Here is a 22,402-nt window from a genome sequence, read left to right as displayed (position 1 = left end):
GCCCACATATTGATACCTGATAAAATATATGAACAATGATAGTTTTGCAAATTAGATACATTAACAGGATCTTTCTCAGATTGTGAGAAATCCTAATTTAGCTAAATAAAACATCTTTTTTATATTTATTTACAGTGCTAGTTGATGGACTGAATCCTCAATAGACTGTCACATCAGGTCTGATATAGATCTGCATATGACCTTATTGTGGATTGTATTTAAATACTACCATTGGGAATACGTTGTACTTTATATATTCCATAAAATCATAGGGCTGGAGGTCTTCTAATCCAAATTCCTGCTCAGGGAGGGGGCTTTATACCTGCCTGGTCAAATGATTGTCCAATCTATTCTTGAAAATTTCCAGTAATGGAGTACCCACAGTTCTGGGAGTCAAGCTGTTCTATTGATTAATTGTTCAGGAAATTTCTCCTTAGTTCCAGATTGGTTCTCTCTTTAACAAGCTTCTACTCATTGCTTCTTGTCCTGCACTCAGGTCCTTTGGAGAATGTTGGCCTCTTCTTCTCTGTGACAACCCTTCAAGTACCGGAAGAAGACAGCTATCATGTCTCAGCAGTTGCCTTATGATGAATTCTAGTATGATATGGTCACCCTCCACCAAAGGTCCTATAACTTCTACTCCCTCAACCATTTTGTCCTTATTAGTAAGAATTAATAAGAATTAAGTCCAGTATAGCTGTCCCTCCTCTACTTTTTATAAGACAAAATTGTCATCTAGGCACATCAGGAGCCTGTCTGATCTTCCGCTCACTGCAGAATTTGCTTCCCAGTTGATGTCAGGCTAGAGTTTCCTAGACAAATTTCATATTACAGATAACAGAAAGCAACTCTGGGTGGTGTACTATAAGGCTAAAACAGTGAATGAATACATACAACTATTTATCATTATTAATTATAAAAACATTTAACAACCTTTAAAAAACAAAACAAGAAAATAACAAATGAAGGGATGTTAATACTGAGCCACCTCATATTAGTTCACCCATCTGTGGGGTCCCCAGGCTTGCCGGCATAATCAGGTCTTAAGGGACATCAGAAGTTTAGAAGTGATGAGACAATGTAATTCTATGGTGAAAGGAGCATGATATGGCATGGACAAAGTTGGCAGGGAGGATTCCCCCCCCCCATCTCTCAAAATAAGACCACAGGGCATTCAGTGAAGCTGATTATACAAAGATTTAGAAGGTATAGAAAAGAATTTATTTTCATGGGAAATACTTAATCTGTGGAATTTATTGTAAGACATGGTGAGGGGCACTCATTTGGATGGCTGGAACTATGTCTGAAGACTGATCAGAAATGTGGAATTATGCAAAATACTGCGGTATATTCTTCTAGCCTTAACAGCAATATTCTCCAGTTCTTATTGGAGCATAATTTAAAGTTCCAAGTTAAACTTTAAAGTCTTAAATAGCTGATGACCTTAAGCAGAGAAGGCCTCTGTTCTTTCTCACCTCCTATTTCAGCAGCTTCCCCACTTGCCCTGTGGCTAGTCATCCAAACATCATGTCTTGTGAAATAGCAATGACAGCATCCTGAAGGCAAAGGTTATAGACATCCCTCAATCTCAGTTTCTGATTATTGCTTAGAGTCTTCAGATGCAATGAAGTGATTCCTCTGAGAATCTACTTGGCTGGACAGTTTCTTGCTTCTCAGTTGTCATCCAAATTCCACATTATCATATCCTTAAGCACTACTTTCTCCCATGTAAACATACTGTAGAAGGAAAAGTCTTCATCAGGGTTCAGTCCAAGCCAGGAATAAACAACATGGCAACTGCTTTAGAAAGAAGCTTACAGCTTATTGAAGAGGAGAGCCAGACAGAAAGATGGCTCTGGGAGAAAAAAGAGAGACCACATATAGTAGGGAGTGGATTTTATACCCTCTTGGGCTTTTGTTTGGAGTTGTTTCCTGTTTCTGTTTGAGGCTTTGTATTTCCTGTGTCATGTACTTTGACCTGAGTCTGAGTGTGCCCCTTCAGCATCTGTGGGTTAATCCTATTATGTTATGTCTTATAGTTTGGGTGGGGTATATAGATTTTAGGTGTCTTTGTCTTCCTAAGCTTCTAGCTGGAGGGCTCCAACCTTCCTGAATGAATTATTTACATCTGCATTTCTACAGAGCTGGTTTCTGCTTGGGGGAGGGAGACTTGGGGCTATTAAGAAAAACTGCCCATGCTTTTCTGCCTCTTTAAGATCTTTTGAGGAAATATAATAGTCTGCCCTTTTAATATTTCCTTCTTGGGGAGAGGGGCTGACTTCCCACACTACCAAGATATTAAGATAATTTCCGCAAACTCTTCTTTATATTTCTGCACTTTGCTAAGCAATGCTATAGACTTCGTTTTGTAGGAAGCATCGCTATGTGAAACACGCATTCTACAAACCTTAGAACAGTTTCTCAAATTTTGATAGGACAATTCACAACTAAAGAGTAGCTAGTCTAGAGGATGATGAAAATTTCGTATTTGGGTACTACATAACTGCTGGGTCACAGAGCTCTTTTACTCCCCATCCCAGACACCTGTTTTATAATTGGATTTCTTTTGTTCATCTATTGCTAGAAATCTATTTCATCTGTATTTTGCATCCTTATGCAAATATCATTGTGCTGCTTAACTAAACTTTTCATGGCATATTGATAGCTACTTTGACTAGAGCATCATAAAGATTTTTTTTAAAAAAAATAGAAGATAATTCATTATACTGTCTATAACATTTAATTTGTGCTCATGAATTCTGAGCCCTGCACTCTCTGAACATTGATTAAGTCAGTAGGCCACATGTGCAAATTTGGTGACCTTATGTAAGTCTCACTTTTCTCTGTCTCTCAGTGTAACTCTCACATAACTGTCATTAAGACCTGTCACAAACTATGATATATAAAGCACAATGAATCCTTAAAAAGGCTGTTCAAATGCTGAATATTCTTATCAGTAATTTGTCACACCAATGGATAGCTGCTCATTTGACTATTAATAAAGCAGAACGGATATGGAAACCCAAGTGATTATGCAGTCATAATGCAGCCATTGTTTGAAGTTAAGTTCCCAGAATTCCTTTCACTGCCAGCTGGCAATTACCCTCCTGGAATGTGAAATAGTGACAAGGTTGTGGAGTTGCCTGCTGATCTGAGGATATCAGGGCTGTTTTCAAAATGGATACAATAAGTTTTGTGTGTGTCTCATAGATGTACAGTGAATTTAAAATGCAAAATTATAGCTAGAATGCATGCTTGATTTCATTAGTAACATTTTAACATATAGTAAAATACTGACAAATGTATTTTGTCAGGCACCACAAAGGTACACCATCCTTCAGCGAAACCCTTTAAATGTTTTGAGCAGGTGAGTCTTCAGCTCTGATCTACAGGAAGATCTGCTGTTTTGGACTAATAATGAGTTAAAGATACATTTGCCCATTTGAAAAGAGTTTTTTTTTTCTTGAACAGTTTTGACATTTAAATAATATTCCCTGAGAATGATTAAACAACAGGGAAAACCACATTTCGCTGAATACAGAATGGCTCAGATATGTACATTAAAGGAAAGTGAAACATATATATAAACTTATACTTTTTGATTGAAAAAGTGGATGTGTTCATGTTCGTCAGTTGTGCACAATTTTTATAAAAGTGAGCTCTTTTCTTTGATACTATTTTCAACTTTTGACTGAACTGTTTCTTCTTCTCTCCCAGTAATACTACAGAGGTAGATTTAAAGGCACTTGCTCTGAGTCCTTGTTTCAATGTATTCAGATTAATTTCAATTAATTTCTAATTAACACCATTGTTGAATTACTGGAGATAGGAATTCTTCAGCTTTTCATTTTATAGTTGCAGTAACACTGCTGCCAAACTCAATTCATTTCTCCACTGTTGCTGCCTTCTTGTGGCTAAAGATAAAATTTACAGCTTAGTGGATCTTATTCATCCCTTTGTTGTGTTTCTACTCCGCACCTTTAAGATATTCCTGTTTTGTGATGATACTGTTGGGCCTCAGCAGAAGTAGATCCAGGCTGAATTGGGATGCTTTTAGCAGTGAGTTTCCAGTGTTCAGAAATCCAAGCTGCTGGCTAAACAGAAGCCTCAGATGGACAATTTCATTGCTGCTGGGTCCCCACCCCAACTTTCTTTCCAGAAAAACCATTACCAACTGCTTACTGCTTTTGTGAATGGGCTTTCCTGGACATATATAGTTTTATACTTTTTATTAACTAATTCAGGGGTCCCCAACCCCTGGTCCATGGACCGGCACCAGGCCACAGGATGCCAGCAACCAGTCCTCATAAACAGGCAAAGCCCCATCCACGGTGTTGAGTCCTCCGCGAAAGGCAATAACTTCGTGAGTCATTGGGTAGTTCTCAGGAGCCTCTTTATTGATGTTCAGCAGCCCTGTTACAACGCCGAGGCACGCAAGCCTCTCTCCTCTTCTTAAAGACAATCCTCGGGCCAAACGGCAACATTTGGCGCGCTTTGCACTTCACGCATGCATGCAAGTGCTGGCGCCAGCCAGTCTGGTCCCGGGCAGCTTGCAACTGCTCGGGACTGTTTCAAGTCCCGAGCCTGCCTTTGCAGGCTCAGGACACAACATCCCTTTCCCCCCGGCTAAAACTACAACTACATTAATAGTTACACACGACCTCAACACGAGCGTGGGAGCCACACTAGCTCCATTGTATCAAGCTGTAATATTTTGGGCTTCATTTCCCATCATTCCTTATTCCAACCCTTCACAGGAATACCTTCTTACTGTTTCTGCTTTGCCAGCAGAGTTACAAAATCTTCAAGATATTTAGGAGATCTTTTAGCTCTCTGTGACCTCCGAATTCCCTGGCAACCTCCAAGCACATCTTGTCCAGGGGGTGCTATGTGTTCGCCCCCTTCCTTTGACCCTGTTGGTCCTCATGGACCGTGCCCCGTTGCCTGGCTTGCTTGCTTGCCCACCAGGCTCGTCAGGCCAGGACTTTGTTCTCTCCATAACCTGGTTGACCTGCCTAGTCGCAGGCTCTCTGGCCCTTCTAGAGGGCTGCCACTGTAGAGCCTCCCAGGTCTACCCTAGACCTATCATGAGGCTGTCTTCCTCCACTTCCCAGTTCCATAGTAGGGCTGTCTGGAATCTCAGTACTGTCCCAAAACTCAGTTGCCCCCTCTGTTATGCCGGAGGTGTCGGAATTGGGATTCGGCCCTCCGACCACCTCCCTATGTAAATGCCCCTTTCTGGGAACAGTGGCAGTGTTGGGCCAACTAGACGGAGTGTGTGCCAGCTCTCTTGCAAGGTGTGAGTTATTAGGATGCTCCTGGTTATTCTCCCTGACTGGAGTGCTGAATGGTGTTGGTGTGTAATGATTCTGCCCCCGGGGTAACTCCCTGGCTGGAGTATGCACTGGTGCCTGTGTTCTAGCTGGTTCCCACGAATTCCTGTTCGGAGCACTCGCGGAATCTTGGAATGGGCCATCTGTGGCCTCTCTGTTGGTGTCTGGCTGCTGCCCACACCCTTCCCTTTGCCCATAGAGGTCCCCCTCCCCCCTGGAAAAGACCCAGGAGTCTCAGCAGATGAGTCCAGTCTCGTACACAGCTGGTCGATATGCCGTCGCAGGATACGACCGTCATCCAAGGAAACCTCGTAAGACAAGGGACCTGTAACCTTGCATATTATGGCAGGGACCCACAAGTGACGTGGCCCGTAATTACGGGTCTATACTGGGGCACCCACTAGCAATTGCCTTGATGCCCTGGGTTGTGTAAACTTAGAAGGCAGTCTGTCCGGCTGCAACCGGTCAAGCTTAGTAGTCAGTTTGCGCCCCCAACGAAGTTCAGCCGGGCTCTTCCCAGTAGAAGTAGATGGTGTGGTGCGGTAAGCAAGTAGAAAATCTGCCAACCTGTGATGCCAGTCCCCGTATGTCAGTTTCTTTAAAGCATCCTTGGTGATGCGGACCATCTGTTCAGCCATACCGTTGGTGGAAGGGTGGAAAGGTGCAGAGGTGGCATGACGAATCATGTTGGCCTGTAAGAAAGCTTGGAATTCGGAAGAAGTGAATTGAGGGCCATTGTCAGACACCAAAACATCCGGAAGCCCATGTGCAGCAAAAATCCCCCTCAGTACTTGAATAGTCTTTGCAGAGGTGGTGGAAGAGACAGGTACAACCTCAAGCCATTTTGAATGGCTATCAACCAGGACCAAGAAGAATTGACCTTGAAAGGTCCCAGCGTAATCAATGTGCACCCTAGACCATGGAGACTGTGTTTCCTCCCATCTATGCACAGGAGCCTGTGGCATTTCTGGGCGTGAGCGCTGACAAAGATGGCATGCGTGCACCTTAGCTTCAATTTCCTTGTCTAACCCAGGCCACCACAAATGGCTGCGCGCAAGCGCCTTCATGCGTACAATGCCAGGATGACCCTCGTGAAGGGAACCTAAGACCCTAGACCTCATTGAGGTAGGAATGACAACTCTGCTGCCCCACAGCAGACAACTCTGGAAAGTGGATAACTCGTTCCTCTTAAGTCAGAAACTCTGAAACTCAGCATCAGGACAACTCTCTGGCCATCCAGACAAAACCCAAGATAAGACACGGGAGAGTGTGAGATCTGTGGCAGATTCAGCAGCCACATCCCTGGCATTTAACGGTGACTCAGGCAATGCCTGAATTGAAAGGATGTTGATGGCAGGGGCAGGATCAGCCTCTACTACTTGCAGGGGTAATCTACTGAGGCCATCAGCATGGCCCATTTCTTTCCCAGGTTTGTGAATTAGAGAAAAATCATAGGCTGACAGAAAGATTGACCATCGCAGCATTCTGGGGGAGATGATATGGGGAGTTTGTTTGTTTGTGGTAAACAGCCCCAACAAAGGCTTATGGTCAGTAAAGACCGTGAAATGTCTGCCATACAAAAAATCATGGATTTTTTTAATTCCAGCAACAACAGCTAAAGCCTCCCTGTCTATCTGGGCGTAGTTTCGCTCAGCAGAAGACAAGGTTCTGGAGTAATATGCAACAGGAACCTGAGTTCCATCCGGCCTAAGGTGGCTGAGAACTGCTCCCACCCCATACGGAGAAGCATCACAAGCGATGCACACAGGAAGAGTTTCATTAAAATGTGCAAGCACATTGTTAGAAGTAAGTAAGGCCTTAACCTCATTGAAGCTTGTTTCATGTTTTTGTGAATACTGCCACACTGCCTGTTTGTCCAGAAGCCTATGAAGTGGTTCAGCTACATTAGCCTTGTTAAGAATGAATGAATTATAGAAATTTAAAAGGCCCAGAAAAGCTTGTAGTTCGGCCTTGGACTTAGGCCTAGGAGCATGCATGATAGCCTTTAATTTGGACTCAGCAAGATGAATTCCATTGGCATCAATTTTGAATCCCAGAAAATCTGTAGAAGGCACCCCAATTTTACATTTGTCCTTCTTGAGTTTGAGGCCCGTTTTCCGGAACCGCAGCAGAACAGCCCTCAATCTCTCAGCTAAATTTTGAGTGGAATCTCCAGCAATTAAGACATCATCAAAATAGGGGCAAACCCCTGGTATACCCCTCAGTGTATTTTCCATTATGCTTTGGAAAATCCCAGGAGCCACATTTACTCCAAATTGAAGCCTTTTTACTTTGAATGCCCCCCTGTGGGTTACAATGGTTTGTGCTACTGCAGCAGCTTCATCAACAGGCAACTGTTGATAAGCCTGAGCTAGGTCAAGCTTTGCAAAAACACGCCCCCCCTTGAGGAAGGCCAAGATGTGACTGACTACAGGTACAGGATAGGCATGTTGCTGCAATGCCTTATTCAGAGTGCATTTGTAATCTGCACAGATGCGAATGTCCCCATTAGCCTTAAGAGGCGTGACTATGGGGGTCTCCCAAGGACTGGAATCAACAGGTTCTAAAACTCCTTGCTGAATCAATTTGTCCAATTCAGTATCAATTTTCCCCTTTAAAGCAAAAGGAACCCTTCTTGCTTTTACTCTAACAGGAGTGACAGTGGGGTCTAGTTTTAAGGACTCAGGGGGCCCTTTGTATGTGCCCAGCTGTGGGCTGAAAACATCTGCAAATTCTTTGCAGACTTCCTGTAGATCTACTGTTTGCAAGCTATTGAGCCCTGTAACATGTATTCCCAAAGCCTCAAACCAATCGAGTCCTATGAGACTCGTTCACTCACCCCCCACTATCAATACATCTAATGGACCTTCAAAATCCTTATACTGTACATTAAGGGTGGCCTCCCCCCTTAACACACACTCTGGAGTCTGTTAACACAATGTCAGAAGGCCTAAGTTTGGCCTGAAATCCACTACCAGAACAAATCTTTCTGAATGTGTGTATGGAAATGATTGAAAGTGCAGACCCAGTGTCCAGTTCCATGACCAATGGAACTCCTTGCAACTTCACTTTAAGTGACAGTTTCTTCTTGATAGGTTTGTGTGTGCCTGTCCTATAAATGCTTCTTCGTGGCTGGGGACCCTGGTACCTTTCAGGTGCAATTCTTCTCGGGGTTGTACCTTCTGATGGCCCAGACACACAGCTGCAATGTGGCCTTGCTTTCCACATGCTCTACAGATAGCAGAGCGAAACCTGCAGTTGGTCCTCTTGTGGGGACCTCCACACCCGAAGCACTTGGGGACAGCTGAAGACTTTTCTTTGCCTTCCTTCTGCTTCCCTTCTTTTGTTGGGTAGAGACAGTCTACTTCTTCATCAGGATCCTCTTCTGAACTTCCTTGGACTCCCTCCTGGTGCACAGACACAGCTTCTGGAGTATTTCTGATATTCTTGATTGCCCCACCTGCTGCCTCTTCTGCAGTAACCTCTCTCAAGGCATTTTGGAATGATAAGTCTTCTTTGGCAAAAAGTCTCTGCTGCAAGTCTCTATGTCTCAGTCCACATACAAATCTGTCTCTCAGCCTTTCTTCTAAGTCTTTAAACTCGCAAGGCTTAGCTGCCCTTCTCAATGCAGCAATGTACTCTTTAGCTGATTCACCAGCTCGTTGATCCCTCTGTTCAAAAGTATGGCGCCAAGCAATGACAGACAACTTGGGCTGGAAATGTTCCTTTAGCAATTTCTTTAAGTCTGTGTAGGTAACAGATTCTAGAGGTGCAGGTGCTGCTAGATTTTCAGTGATCTCAAATGCATCTTGACCACAAACACACAGCAGGGTGGCGGCTTTTAAGCCATCTTCTCTCACTTGATTGACCTTGAGATAATTTTCTACTTGGCCACATAAGACTCCCATCTTTCCGGATGCGTAACATCGAACTCGGAAAGTCTTCCTATCTTTGCCATCTTCAGTAGTACAGGAAGGGTCTATCAGCCAGCTTACCTCCAACGTTTGCTGTATTGGCAGGCAGTTGCTGAATTTAACGCCGTTTCCTGCTGCTTCAGGACTCCAGGGTAAGCTTACAATTGTTTGAAGTAATTGTAAGGCATCCCACCTTCGTCGCCAGTGTTGAGTCCTCCGCGAAAGGCAATAACTTCGTGAGTCATTTGGTAGTTCTCAGGAGCCTCTTTATTGATGTTCAGAAGCCCTGTTACAACGCCGAGGCACGCAAGCCTCTCTCCTCTTCTTAAAGATAATCCCCGGGCCAAACGGCAACATTTGGCGCGCTTTGCACTTCACGCATGCGCGCTAGTGCTGGTGCCAGCCAGTCTGGTCTCGGGCAGCTTGCAACTGCCCGGGACTGTTGCAACGTCCCGAGCCTGCCTTTGCAGGCTCGGACACAACACACGGGATGTAGGCAGCACACCAAACCATGCACCCCCCCGGTCCACGGAAAAACTTCTCTCCATGGAATCGGTCCTTGGTGCCCAAAAAGTTGGGGACCTCTGAACTAATTGATTATGTGCTATCAAGTCATTTTTGACTCCTAATAACCATATAGATTTTCTCCATGATGATTTGTCCTTAACCTGGTTCTTCAGATCTTCCAGTGGTGCAGTCATCATTGAGTGCATTCATCTCACTGCTGGTAACTTCTCTTTCCTTTCTTCTTTCCCAGCATTACAGCCTTTTCAGAGATCTGGGACTTTGCATAATGTGTCCAAAGTAAGATAATTTGAGCCTGGCCTTGAGTAGGAATTCTGTGTTGAGTTCTTCAATAATCCACTGGTTTGTTTTCTTGGCTATCCATGGGAATCTTCTCCAAGTTCAAAAGTATCAATATTCTTCCTATCTTGCTTCTTCAAAGTCCAGCTTTTGCTTCCATAGAGTGTCACAGGGAGATACACATTTAAAAACCATATACAAAATTAAATGTAGATATACAAAGATAAAACATCAAAATGAGCATGTACACAAGCACAACTGGCTTTAAAATAAAATATTTTTCTAGCTTATTTCATAAGATATGTTGCAACATGCTCTATCAGCAGCGTTGTGCTGATAACATTTACTCAGCATGCGGTACTTCAGCAGGAATGCTACTGGTGTTATTATTATTTCCTTGGGTTATTTTATGTTTGTCATTTTTAAAAGTAAGTCCCCAAATGCTCTGTTCCATTATCTTTCCAATCATTTACAATAAAACAACTGACAGTTTTTTAAAAAAAGAAAAAGTCAGCATGAAACCAAAGATTTCTGTTGGATTTAGAACTCATTTCTCAAAAGTTATAAATTTTCAGACATTTAATAGATTTTAAAGCTAAACAGTCAGAAATTGCAGCAGTTGGTGCTTGCAACTGCAGTATCATAGATTTGGTGGGGGAAAGGAGACAAAGAAATATGTGCTATTACATGCTATTTTTATGCTTCTCCCATATTTTCTTGCTATTCTTTAGTGTATTCCCTAATGTGCTTTTCAACCTTGAGGTGAGTTTAATTATGACATCATGTTGCCAAAATTATGGCTTCTCTTGTTATTTGATAATTGCAGCACAAGCACATAAGGGAAGAATTTATAACATAACCTTACTGTACATAGACAGCTTTGTCTGTGGCTAAATAGACTGATACAAATGGATGATGGTCTTCCAAAAAAAACCCCATGACTATGCTTGGCAAAGTTGAGGGAAGTAGAAAAAAAGAAACAGATAAGGTAGATGAACAGGATCAAGGACATTATTTGAATTCCTTGGAAGATGTGGACTATCACTAGGAATAGCAAAACATGGCAGTCATTTGTCTATGCATTGGTGGGGGTTGAGCCTGATTCAATGGCATCTAATGAAGTTAGCAACAGCAGCTATTGGGAGAAGGTTAAAAAAGTCTAGAAGATAGCCATAATAGCACCATCAAAATCTCCACTCCTTTTATATGTGTGTCACACACCCTACAGACACCACAGTAACTGAGCACCAATTCCACTTTGAAGATATCGTTCTCTTAAATCTCTCAAGGCCATGATCCTTTTCTCAAAATAAAATAAAATAAAATAAAATAAAAATCCTTTAGACACGTTTCAGTTATGTGGAGCTAGACTAAATGTTACATTACCTGTAATGTCATCATGCAATTGGATAGAACCAGTTCTGAGATTAATAAGGAGTCCAGTATCAAAACAACCCAGAGTGCAATCTTTTCTCTTCTTGGGGTCATGCCTCCTCCTGTTATATCATAAGGAAATGAGAGGAAAGCCTTAATTTGCTTCCAGCCTTAATTTCCTATATGTATATAGTTTCCTCATGTGGAATTATTTCACCAGAATTCTTTGTTTTTACTTTAACCACCTTCTTGATAAATCTTACTAATCAGGGCACTGAGCGTCCTATTCTTGACATTAGAGTAACTTAGGTGAGATGGGTGGTATAGAAATTAAATAAATAAAATTAACTGCTTCCAGTTCAGGCTACTACCAGAGAACATTCATAAGTTTCGAGTCCCATCCAATACCATATGTGTCCTACAGAACTTGGAGAACATCTGCAAAATCACGTTTTACTCAAAATAATATACCCAGACCTAAAGAGACATTTTGATGTGTGGTCAGGTGATAATCCTTGACTATTTGGGCAATTGTTTGAATGGCTGGTGCCCCAAATAGTTCGTACCTGAGGTATGAAAGAAAGGCGAAAAAGAAATAATATGGGTTCAGCAAACAGAGGATTCAGGGATCTAATTATACATTTTAATAACATTCAGTCATGTGAATTTTCAGATTGGCTTTCTCTCTGAAACATATACAAGCATACTCATACAGAGTACTGCTTGCTTTATACCACTCGCTTAAAAAAATATTGAAACAATCTCTCCAGAGATGATACAGTTAAGTTAACTGATGGTCAGTAATTTCTTGTCCAGACTATACAGATTGATGCAGGTTGAGAAGGTGTTCTAAAAAAAAGCTTGCCACTGCTTGCTGGTTTTCTAAATGTTTAGTATGGATTTTTCCTTATGCATCATTTGATATATAAATGAAATTATATATGATATATATATATATATATATATATATATATATATATATATATATATATATATATATATATATATATATATATGTACCATATATATATATGGTACAAATAAAATACGAACACCAGGAGAGTATAAATATAAAAATATACTTTACTAAAAGCTGCCAAGCTTTGTTTGGAAACTCCAAACATCATCAGGGCTAAGGAGCCAGTAAACAATGATGACTTAAATGGGTTTTGCCGGCAAAACCCATTTAAGTCATCATTGTTTACTGGCTCCTTAGCCCTGATGATGTTTGGAGTTTCCAAACGAAGCTTGGCAGCTTTTAGTAAAGTATATTTTTATATTTATACTCTCCTGGTGTTCGTATTTTATTTGTACCATAGACATGCCCAGGAGTCGTATTTTTATGCAAATTTTCCATATATATATATATATATATATATATATAGTATGTATATATATATTATATATGTAGGTCTTTGGTTGTTCGGGTTTTCTCCCGCGTAAAATTGGAAGTGTCTTGGCGACGTTTCGACGAAGTCCCATTCGTCATCTTCAGGCTGGTGTTTTCAGCTTCGTGCTTCGAGCAGCAATGTGTGGTCTTAGCTGTTTCTTCCTTTTAACTGCCAGTGGGGGTATGAACTGATTGGGTGGGAGCTTGGCTGTGTTCTGATTGGGTGGAGGTGTGTTCTGATTGGTTAGGGGCGTGGCTGTGCTCTGATTGGCTGGGGGGTTGGCTGTGCTCTGATTGGCTGGGGGGTTGGCTGTGCTCTGATTGGCTGGGGGAGTGTTATGTTTGGTTGTGCTCAGGTTAGTCTGAGTTGCAGAGGGGTTTAAGATTTTGGGCTGCCTTGCTATTTTTTGGCTTCGCGTTTGTGGTCGTGCCTCATTTTCATGGAGGGTGTCAGTTTGCTTCATGTATGGATTGGAGGGCTTTAAAGTGGCTAATGATGCAGCTCTGGTCTGGCTTCTGGTTTGTGGTCGTGCCTCATCATCGGTGTGGCTTTGGGTTTGCTTTTTGCGTGGATGTGTGGTGGTGACCTCCTGTGTGGTTTTTGTGAGTGTGGGTCTGGTATCATTTTTTGTATTAGGGAGTCGTTTGTCAATAAGGGCGGGTTTCCAAATGGCTGGTAGGCGGGAGGTATCATCTCGCTTGTTCATGCTGTGTGGGCGTTTTTCTATCTCGATGGCTTCTCTGATTATTCTGTTATTAAAATGTTCACTTTTGGCAATGGTTCTGGTATTTTTAAAGTCAATTTCATGTCCTGTGGCTTTAAGGTGTTGGACCAGGGAAGATGTTGGTTCCTCTTTTTTGACTGAGTTCTTATGTTCTTCAATGCGTGCACTTATTCTTCTGTTGGTTTGTCCGATGTATGTGGTGGGACAAGTGGTGCATGGGATTTCGTATACTCCTTGATTTTCTAATTCAATTTTATCTTTGGGGTTTCTAAGGATGGTGGATATTTTTCTGTTTGTGCAGAATGCTGTTTTGATGTTGTGTTTATGGAGGATCTTACTGATTCTGTCTGTGGTGCCTTTTATGTATGGGAGGAGGGCTTTGCCGTTTTCTTGTTCTTTGTCTTGGATTTTAGTGGGGGTTTCTTTTTGGATTAGGTTTGTAATCTTATTTCTATGGAATCCATTGGATGTTAGTACATTGGTGAGAGTGTGTAGTTCGGGTTTTAGGTGTTGTTCGTCAGCTAAGCGTTTTGTTCTGGAGATGAGTGTCTTGGCTACAGAGTTGATCTGTGCTGGGTGGTGGTGTGAGAGAGCGTGCAGATAGCGGTTTGTGTGTGTTTTCTTCTGGTAGATGGTGTGTCCTAGGGAGCCATTGGATTTCTTGTAGACTAAGACATCCAGGAAGGGAAGTTGGTTGTTAGCTTCTGTTTCCATGGTGAACTGTATTTTGGGGTGTAGGCTGTTGAGGTGTGTGAGGAAGTTGTCCAGTTTTTCTTTCCCATGTGGCCAGATTATGAAGGTGTCGTCTACGTATCTGAGCCAGAGTTTGGGTTTGTGATCCGATTTTTCTAGAGCTTGGGTTTCAAAGTGTTCCATGTAGAGGTTGGCAATGACAGGTGAGAGGGGTGATCCCATGGGTGCTCCTTCTGTTTGTTTGTATTTTTGTCCATTATAGATGAAGTATGTGTTGGATAGGCAGTGGTTGGTCAGATCTAAGATGTGTTTGGGGGGGTTATATTTGTTTTGGATAGCTGTCAAGGCTTCTTTGATAGGCACTTGGGTGAAGAGGGATATGACATCAAAGCTCACGAGTAGGTCGCTGGGCTGTAAGTTTTGTTTCTTTATGATCTCTATAAAGTGGAATGAGTTTTTTACGTGTGAGGTGATGGATTCTGCATAGGGCTGTAGTTGTTTGGCAAGAAATTTGGCTAGGTTTTGTAGAGGTGAGCCTATGGAGCTGACTATAGGTCTGAGTGGGGTTCCTTCCTTGTGTATCTTGGGGAGACCATAGAGTTTGGGGCATCTGGATGATTTCTCTCTGGGAATGATTCTTTGCTGGATCTCTTCGCTAATGGGGGAGGCTTTTATTTTGGATCTGGTGGTTTTTTCCAGGTAGGTGGTGGGATCTGTATTTAGGGGTTTGTATGTGGAGTCTTGGAGTAGGTTGGTTAATTTGGTTTGGTAGTCAGATGTGTTCATAACCACCGTGGCGTTGCCCTTGTCTGCTGGTAGGATTATTATGCTGGTGTCTTCTTTCAGGTTACGTAGTGCTGTCTGTTCCTCTTTGGGTAAGTTGCTTTTGGGTGGCTTGCTGGTACAGAGGATGTTGGTGATTTCGAGTCTGATTCTGTTAGCATCGTCGGGGTTGATTTTGGTCAGGCTGGTTTCAACTCCACATATAATGGTTTCAGTGGGGATGTGTTTGGGAGTGACTGCAAAGTTGAATCCTTTGGAAAGGACATTGGTTTCGGCTTTGGTGAGGATCCTATCTGAGATGTTATGCACTGTTTGTTTCATGTGTGGCTGTGAGGGAGGAGGGGTTTGTTTCTGGCGTTCTTGTAGTCTTCGGAGTTTGTTGGTGTGTGTATCTGTCTTGAGGGTGGTCTGTGTTTCGGCTCTCCAGACGGCGAGTTGTTTGGATTTGTCCCAAAGTGCGGGGTGGATCTTGTTGCTGAGTTTGAGGTGGAGTGTGAGGAGATCTTTGTTAATTCGGTCTAGGAGGAATCTTTTTGTGTGAAGTTCATTTCTGATTAGGGCCAATTCTGTTCTTTTCAGGATCCGTTTGGTGGCTGCAGAGTTGGAGTGGAATTTCAGTTGGAAACATGTGGGGATTAGATTTTGATCTCGGCAGTTGCGTAGGAATGCGAGGTCGCATAAAATGGAAGCTCTTTGGACTTCAAGTTTTTCATAGGTCCTGGTCAGATGGTGGATTTCCTCCCCGTAGAGGTTCAATATTTGTTTTCTGAGGTTTTCGCGGGTATTGTATGTAGGTCTTTGGTTGTTCGGGTTTTCTCCCACGTAAAATTGGAAGTGTCTTGGCGACGTTTCGACGAAGTCCCATTCGTCATCTTCAGGCTGGTGCTTTCAGCTTCGTGCTTTGAGCAGCAATGTGTGGTCTTAGCTGTTTCTTCCTTTTAACTGCCAGTGGGGGTATGAACTGATTGGGTGGGAGCTGCTCAAGCACGAAGCTGAAAACACCAGCCTGAAGATGACGAATGGGACTTCGTCGAAACGTCGCCAAGACACTTCCAATTTTACGCGGGAGAAAACCCGAACAACCAAAGACCTACATACAATACCCGCGAAAACCTCAGAAACACACACACACACACACACACCACACACACACACACATATATATATATGTAGGTCTTTGTGTTCGGTTTTCTCCCGCGTAAATTGGAAGTGTCTTGGTGACACCCGCGAAAACCTCAGAAAACAAATATATATATATATATATATATATATATATATATATATATATATATATATATATACATACATTCATACACACACAAACATATATATACATATATATATGAAAGTAATATAAGAAGCAGCTTGATGCTTCTTATTCATTTTAGTTTGCAGTTCATTGTATGAGTCAATCTGGCAGGAAGAGGGCACTATTACCCTGAAATGTATGGCAACAACAGCTACCGTATTTTGCCAATACCATTGTTGAAAGTTGTTCTGCAACAAATCTGCTGCTCAGGGAAATTTGTTTAAATTCTTCCTTAAAACAACTTTGGTGCAAATAGTCTAGAACTCTAAAATATATATGTGAGTGATGTCTCCTCCTCAATTGATTTATACAACAATAACAGCAACTTGTGGTTTTCAGAAACAATCATTTATTATGTAATTAGCTAATCCTATATATGAAACTACTTGTTCTAAATTGCTTTCTGTAAGAAAAGACTTGATTCTGATTTCCAAAATAATAATGTATTTGTAGTTAAAAATAAGGTTTTATTTTCCATCTAGGTCATGTGTTGAAATGGCCAAACAGCAAAATGCAGTTACTATTTAATTTTTCTTACTAGTTTTATTCATTTATAACATAAAATGTGAAAATACAAAAACAAATAGTAGGGGACAACAGTAGAAAAAGGGGAAACAAAAAAGGTGTGAAGAAAAGGAGGGGAAGAAACAAAAAGCATTAACGTCCGACTCTCTCTGTTGCAGTAAAATCAGACATTAATATCAAATTTCAACTTTTTACATTTCTATAATAGTATGCACTAGCATTTCTGTATCGGCAAATCAGTCTAATCGGTAAAACCCAAAATCATAATATCATTTTATTCCACCTCAAGCACCAAATCCAGAAGTGGTTTCCAAGTAGAAACAAAAGTACTTATATTCTTTTCTTTTATCAGCACAGTCAATTTGGCCATCTCTGCTAATTCCATCAGCTTTTGTAACCATTCATTCATGGTGAGAACGAGCATCCTTCCACTTTTGTGCATAGAGCAATCTTGCTGCCATCAACATATATAAAATCAGAGTTCCAAATTTTTTTCCAGTTCTCTTTCCATTAGACCCAGAAGGAAAGTTTCTGGTTTAATCTTTATGTTCACTTCAAGAATTTTCTGCATCAGTATATGAATCTTACTCCAATACTTCTTTGCCTTTTCACATGTCCACCATAAATGATAAAAATAAATGATTTACATTTCCAATGTTCATTTGAAATACAGTTACTATACTATTGACATACTAAAGCATTGATTACATTAGCCTTTAATAACTCAAGAATAAGCATTTGCCTTCCGTTGGTGTAGGCCATGAGTCTTCAAACTTGGCCCTTTTATGACTTGTGGACTTCAACTCCCATGCATGCCTAGCTGAGGAATTCTGGGAGTTGAAGTCCACAAGTCATAAAAGGGCCAAGTTTGAAAATCCCTGATGTAGGCTAAGAATTCTTTCCTGCCCCAAAAATGATCAGATTACAAATTTGCTTCTGCTTTAGTGCTCTTATGATTTAATTGTCTCCCTGCCTCTCGCCTCTGCCATTTTCAAGTAGCGTATCTTGTAGTTGCTAAGTGTAAACATAGACCTAATAGCAATCATCAGTCTTCCATGGTGCTATTTATTCTATTTGATTTTTTGCTAGATGTATATCCCACCTTTTCTCTAAGAGCAAAAGGAGGCTTACATAGAGAACTCCTTTATCACAACCTTAATAATACCACTATGAGGTAGATTGAGTTGAAGAAATGTGATTGGCTCCAAATCACCAGATGAATTTCCATAGTTGAGGGTGAATTTGAATTTCAGTTTTCCCAGTCCTAGTCTAATGCTTTATCCACTCTATTATACTGCTAAATAGACCATTGGCCATCTGCCTCATGTTATTCTCCTTAAGGCTTTTGAAAAAGCCTTCAGTTTTGTTAGTGTAAATAAAATTTCAAAATATATTTTTTCAAAATACATCATCTTATTTATTAACATGTCTAGGTATACTTTTGTAATAAGCATCTGATAAATTCAATCTCAGGCTTACAACTTGAAAAATAATCAGGGAAGTGCTCATAATCTAGCAGGTTCATAGAGATTAATTGCTTTATTATTGTCTAAGTCAGGGGTCTTCAAACTTGGCCCTTTTATGACTTGTGGACTTCAACCCCCAGAATTCCTCAGCCAGGCACGCTGGCTGAGGAATTCTGGGAGCTGAAGTCCACAAGTCATAAAAGGGCCAGGTTTGAAGACCCCTGGTCTAAGAGTTAAGGCCCACTAAGTCTTTGCTTTGCTCTAGTCTAACAGATTCACCTAGCCATTTCTTTAAAAAAGCAATATAATGACTTAGCAACACTGATTTTATTTTTCTTATTGTCTTTATTCTTATTTTGTTCCTCTGAATAAATGTATGCTTTTGATTTTTTTTAAAAAAGCCTGCATTATTCTTAGCTCCTGAACATTATCTAAAGCTCCAGAATGTACAGACATTTGTCTAGACTAGAAACTGAAATTTAGGCTGCTCTTTGCAAAATGGGTATTTAAGAGAGAACAAACGGTGAAATGAAGCAAAGGTCCCTTCTTTAAACTGGGAGAGAAGTATTTCATTTCCATTCTGTCTGAAATTATTCCCTTGTCCCAATACACAGGTCTTTTTTTTAGGAGCAAATAAGTGGTGACTATGGGGTTTTTGGTCTTTTGGTTTTGCTGAGATCTACTCTGAAAATGGAAAAAGGTTATTCTCTGTCTTTCAAGAGTACAATTAACTTTATGCTCTGGAGGCAGTACCATGCCATATACATTCTCAGCTCACTCCTATATTATTAGTACCCAGTGCTTTTTCTCTAAAAAAAAAAAAAAAATGTGCCAGAACTCACGCATGTCATACAACCCGCCTTGCCTACCCTACAAGATTCCATCCCCAAAAGGTGCCAGAACTCCATTCTGGGCCTTCTATGAGAGAAAAAAAAAGTCCTGTTAGTACCTACAAAAATATTGTTGTGGACTCACAGAAAAGGATTTGGAAGACTGTATGTGGCCCATGAGTGATGAGTTTAAATGACCAGGTCTATATATAATATTACTACCCTCTGAAACTCCAGACAGGAGTCTTTCCTAAGGTTATTTGGAAATCTGAAGGACTGGGCCTTCATCAAGCTCTGCCAAAGAGCTATTAGACTCTTTACTGGAGATCCTCTCCCCTCCCTCAGTCTAAAGATCCCATCACTCCCAACCAACATAGCCCTTATAATTATGGCAGGTGCAGTCCAATAGTTCTGGAGATCTACACCCAGTGGGGCAAGTTGCTGAGCAATTTACACTGCTGAGGACCTCAACTGTTGTTGAACACCAGCTGTGTATCACTAAAGAGTCTTCATCAACAGATCAAATCAAATCCTTATTATAGTTATAGGCCAGCATTAGGAGGGTGAAATACAGTCAATTTAAAAAAAATAAAAATAAAAGGTACATCAAAATCTATAATAATTTTTAAAAAGCTAAAAAACATAAAACAGAAAGTCTAATAAAAAAATCTAAAAAGAGGGGTAGGAGTATTAAATGGATGTAAATGAGCATAAAACTTAATGTTGAGTCCTCGGCTAATGGCAATGACGACGCGAGACATTCTTGATGTTCAGTAACCTTCTTTATTTCTCTTCAGCAGCCCCATTACAACTCAAGGCAGCACGGACTTCTCAGCCTCTCTTAAGGACATTTTTCCCCGGGCCAAAAAGGCAACATTTAGGCGTGCGAAGCACCTCGCGCATGCGCGCGAGCGCTGGCGCCAACCGGTCTGGTCCCCGGCAACTTGCAGCTGCCCAGGACCGTTGCAACGTCCCGAGCCTGCCCTTTTGCAGGCTCAGGACATAACACCCCTTCCCCCCCGTCTAAGACTACATGACAATTTTAACGCGACCTCAACACGAGCGTGGTATACACTCTTGTTAAATGGTACCACGCTATAGTGCTGGGGATTAACTCCAGTGTTCCCATTTCCGGCTTCCACAGAATACACTTAAGTCTTCTGCCTGGCCAGTAAGGTTATAAAATCTTCAAGATATTTGGGAGACCTCTTATCTCTCTGTGACGTACATAGGCCTGGATTATTTACAAGTACACCTTGTCCTGTGGAGGTTATAGGTTCACCCCCCTTCTCAGACCCTGGTGGCCCCCGTGGACTGTGCCCTGATGCCTGGCCTGCTTGCTTGCCTGCCGGGCTCGTCAGGCCAGGACTTTGCTCTCTCTCTAACCTGGTTGACCTGCCTAGTTGCAGGCGATCTGACCCTTCTATTAAGCTGCCATTGTTGGGTAGCTCTGAATGGCCTCTCAAGCCCACACTGGACCTAACGGGAGGCTGGCTTTCTCCACTCCCCAGTTCCATAGCAGGACTGTCTGTTATTTCAGTATTGTCCCAAAACTCAGTTCCCCCCTCCGTTGAACCAGAGGGTCCAATGTCTAAAATTGGCTCTTCTCCCACTTCCCTGTGGCAGTGTCCTTCTCTGGGGACTGTGGCTGTGTTGGGCCAATTGTATTGATTGTGTGCCAGCTCTCTTGCAATGTTTGAGTTATTAGGATGCTCCCGGTTATTCTCCCTGACTGGAGTGCTGAAAGGTGTACGTGTGTAATGATTATGCCCCCGGGGTGACTCCCTGGCTGGAGTCTGCGCTGTAGCTTGTGCGCTAACTGGTTCCCTTGAATTCCTGTTTGGAACACTCGCAGAATCATGCGAAAGGCCGTCTGTGGCCTCACTGTGAGAGTCTGAATGCTGCCAACACCCTTCCCTTTGCCCGTAAGGGTCCCCCTCCCCCCCTGGAAAAGAACCAGGAGTCTCTGCAGGTGAGTCCAGCCTTGTACACAGCTGGTCAATATGCCGTCGCAGGATGCGGCCGTCTTCCAACGAGACCTCATAAGACAAAGGGCCTGTAACCTTGCTGTAAGGAACGTCCTTGAGTGAATCAGGCAAACAATACACCAGGCACGCTCCAGGATCCAACAAAGTTTATTGCACGTTGCAGGAAACAAAGTTTACCCTGGGGGAGGCTCCAAGCCCGCGCACTATATGCCGTCCCGGGCTACACCCATAGCACACACCCTCATCAAGCCTTATAAGGAAACCCCGCCTATAATCCACCCATCCACCCCACCCTGTGTTAACCTCCACCGTAGCAAGCCCCATGAAACAAATCCTCAGTCAGTCAGTCCCACAGCAGCAAGCCCCGTGAAACAAGTCCGGTTCCCACGCCCTAACTGATATTAGATCCTGTCAGACCCAGCGTCAATGCATAGCTCCTGCCCGCAACCCCCATTCCGTTTTGGCTTTCACGTGATGTCGTCACATGCACATTCAGCTGGCTGCACGCGGATCACGCCGGCGGTGTGGGTGCCGTTCCGCCGGAACCGCTAGGACGCGTTCGCCGTCGGCGCAGGCTGGAGGCTGCAGCCGGCCAGGTTGGCAGCGGCCAGGGTGGTAGTGTGCTGGGTCTGACATTCGGCTTCCCCTCACCACAACTCCCCCTGAAACAAAGGTAATAGATGAGTCACCGCGTGTACCTTTTGGCCAGATACACCAATCAACCGTCCCCTTGCCCCCGCCGCGCTCCGTGTTGTACCCTTTTGTGATACCTTTTAACTAGCTCGGGGGCGGATACATCCCCACTCAATACCCAGGAGGCTTCAGACAAAGGATACCCCTTCCACACGACCAGGTAGTATAGTCTATTACCCCGTAGTCGCGAGTCAACTATGTCCTCTATTTCGTACCGTCCTGGGGTGACAGGGCCTGGGGGTTGTCCATGGGATGTCCTCCCCACCGGCTTCAATAAACTTACGTGAAATGTCGGATGCATTTTTCCTAGAAGCTTTGGTAATTCGAGCCTCACTGTTACCGGATTGATGATTTGTGCTATGCGAAAGGGCCCGATATATTTTGGTGCCAGTTTCTTGCAGGGGACCTGCAACTTAACATATTTGGTTGATAAGTATACTTTATCCCCCACACGGAATTGGACCGGTTGTCGACGTCTCTTGTCGGCGTGGTACTTAGCCACCTGTGTCGCCTGGTCTAATGCCTGCCTTACATTACGCCACACCTGGCCTGCTCGAGCAAACCACCCCTCTGAT

The sequence above is a fragment of the Crotalus tigris genome, unplaced genomic scaffold (genome assembly GCF_016545835.1).
Source record: "Crotalus tigris isolate CLP2741 ecotype Arizona unplaced genomic scaffold, ASM1654583v1 scf7180000018504.2861643, whole genome shotgun sequence".
Taxonomy (NCBI): Eukaryota; Metazoa; Chordata; class Lepidosauria; order Squamata; family Viperidae; genus Crotalus; species Crotalus tigris.
This window is presented reverse-complemented; position numbering follows the sequence as displayed.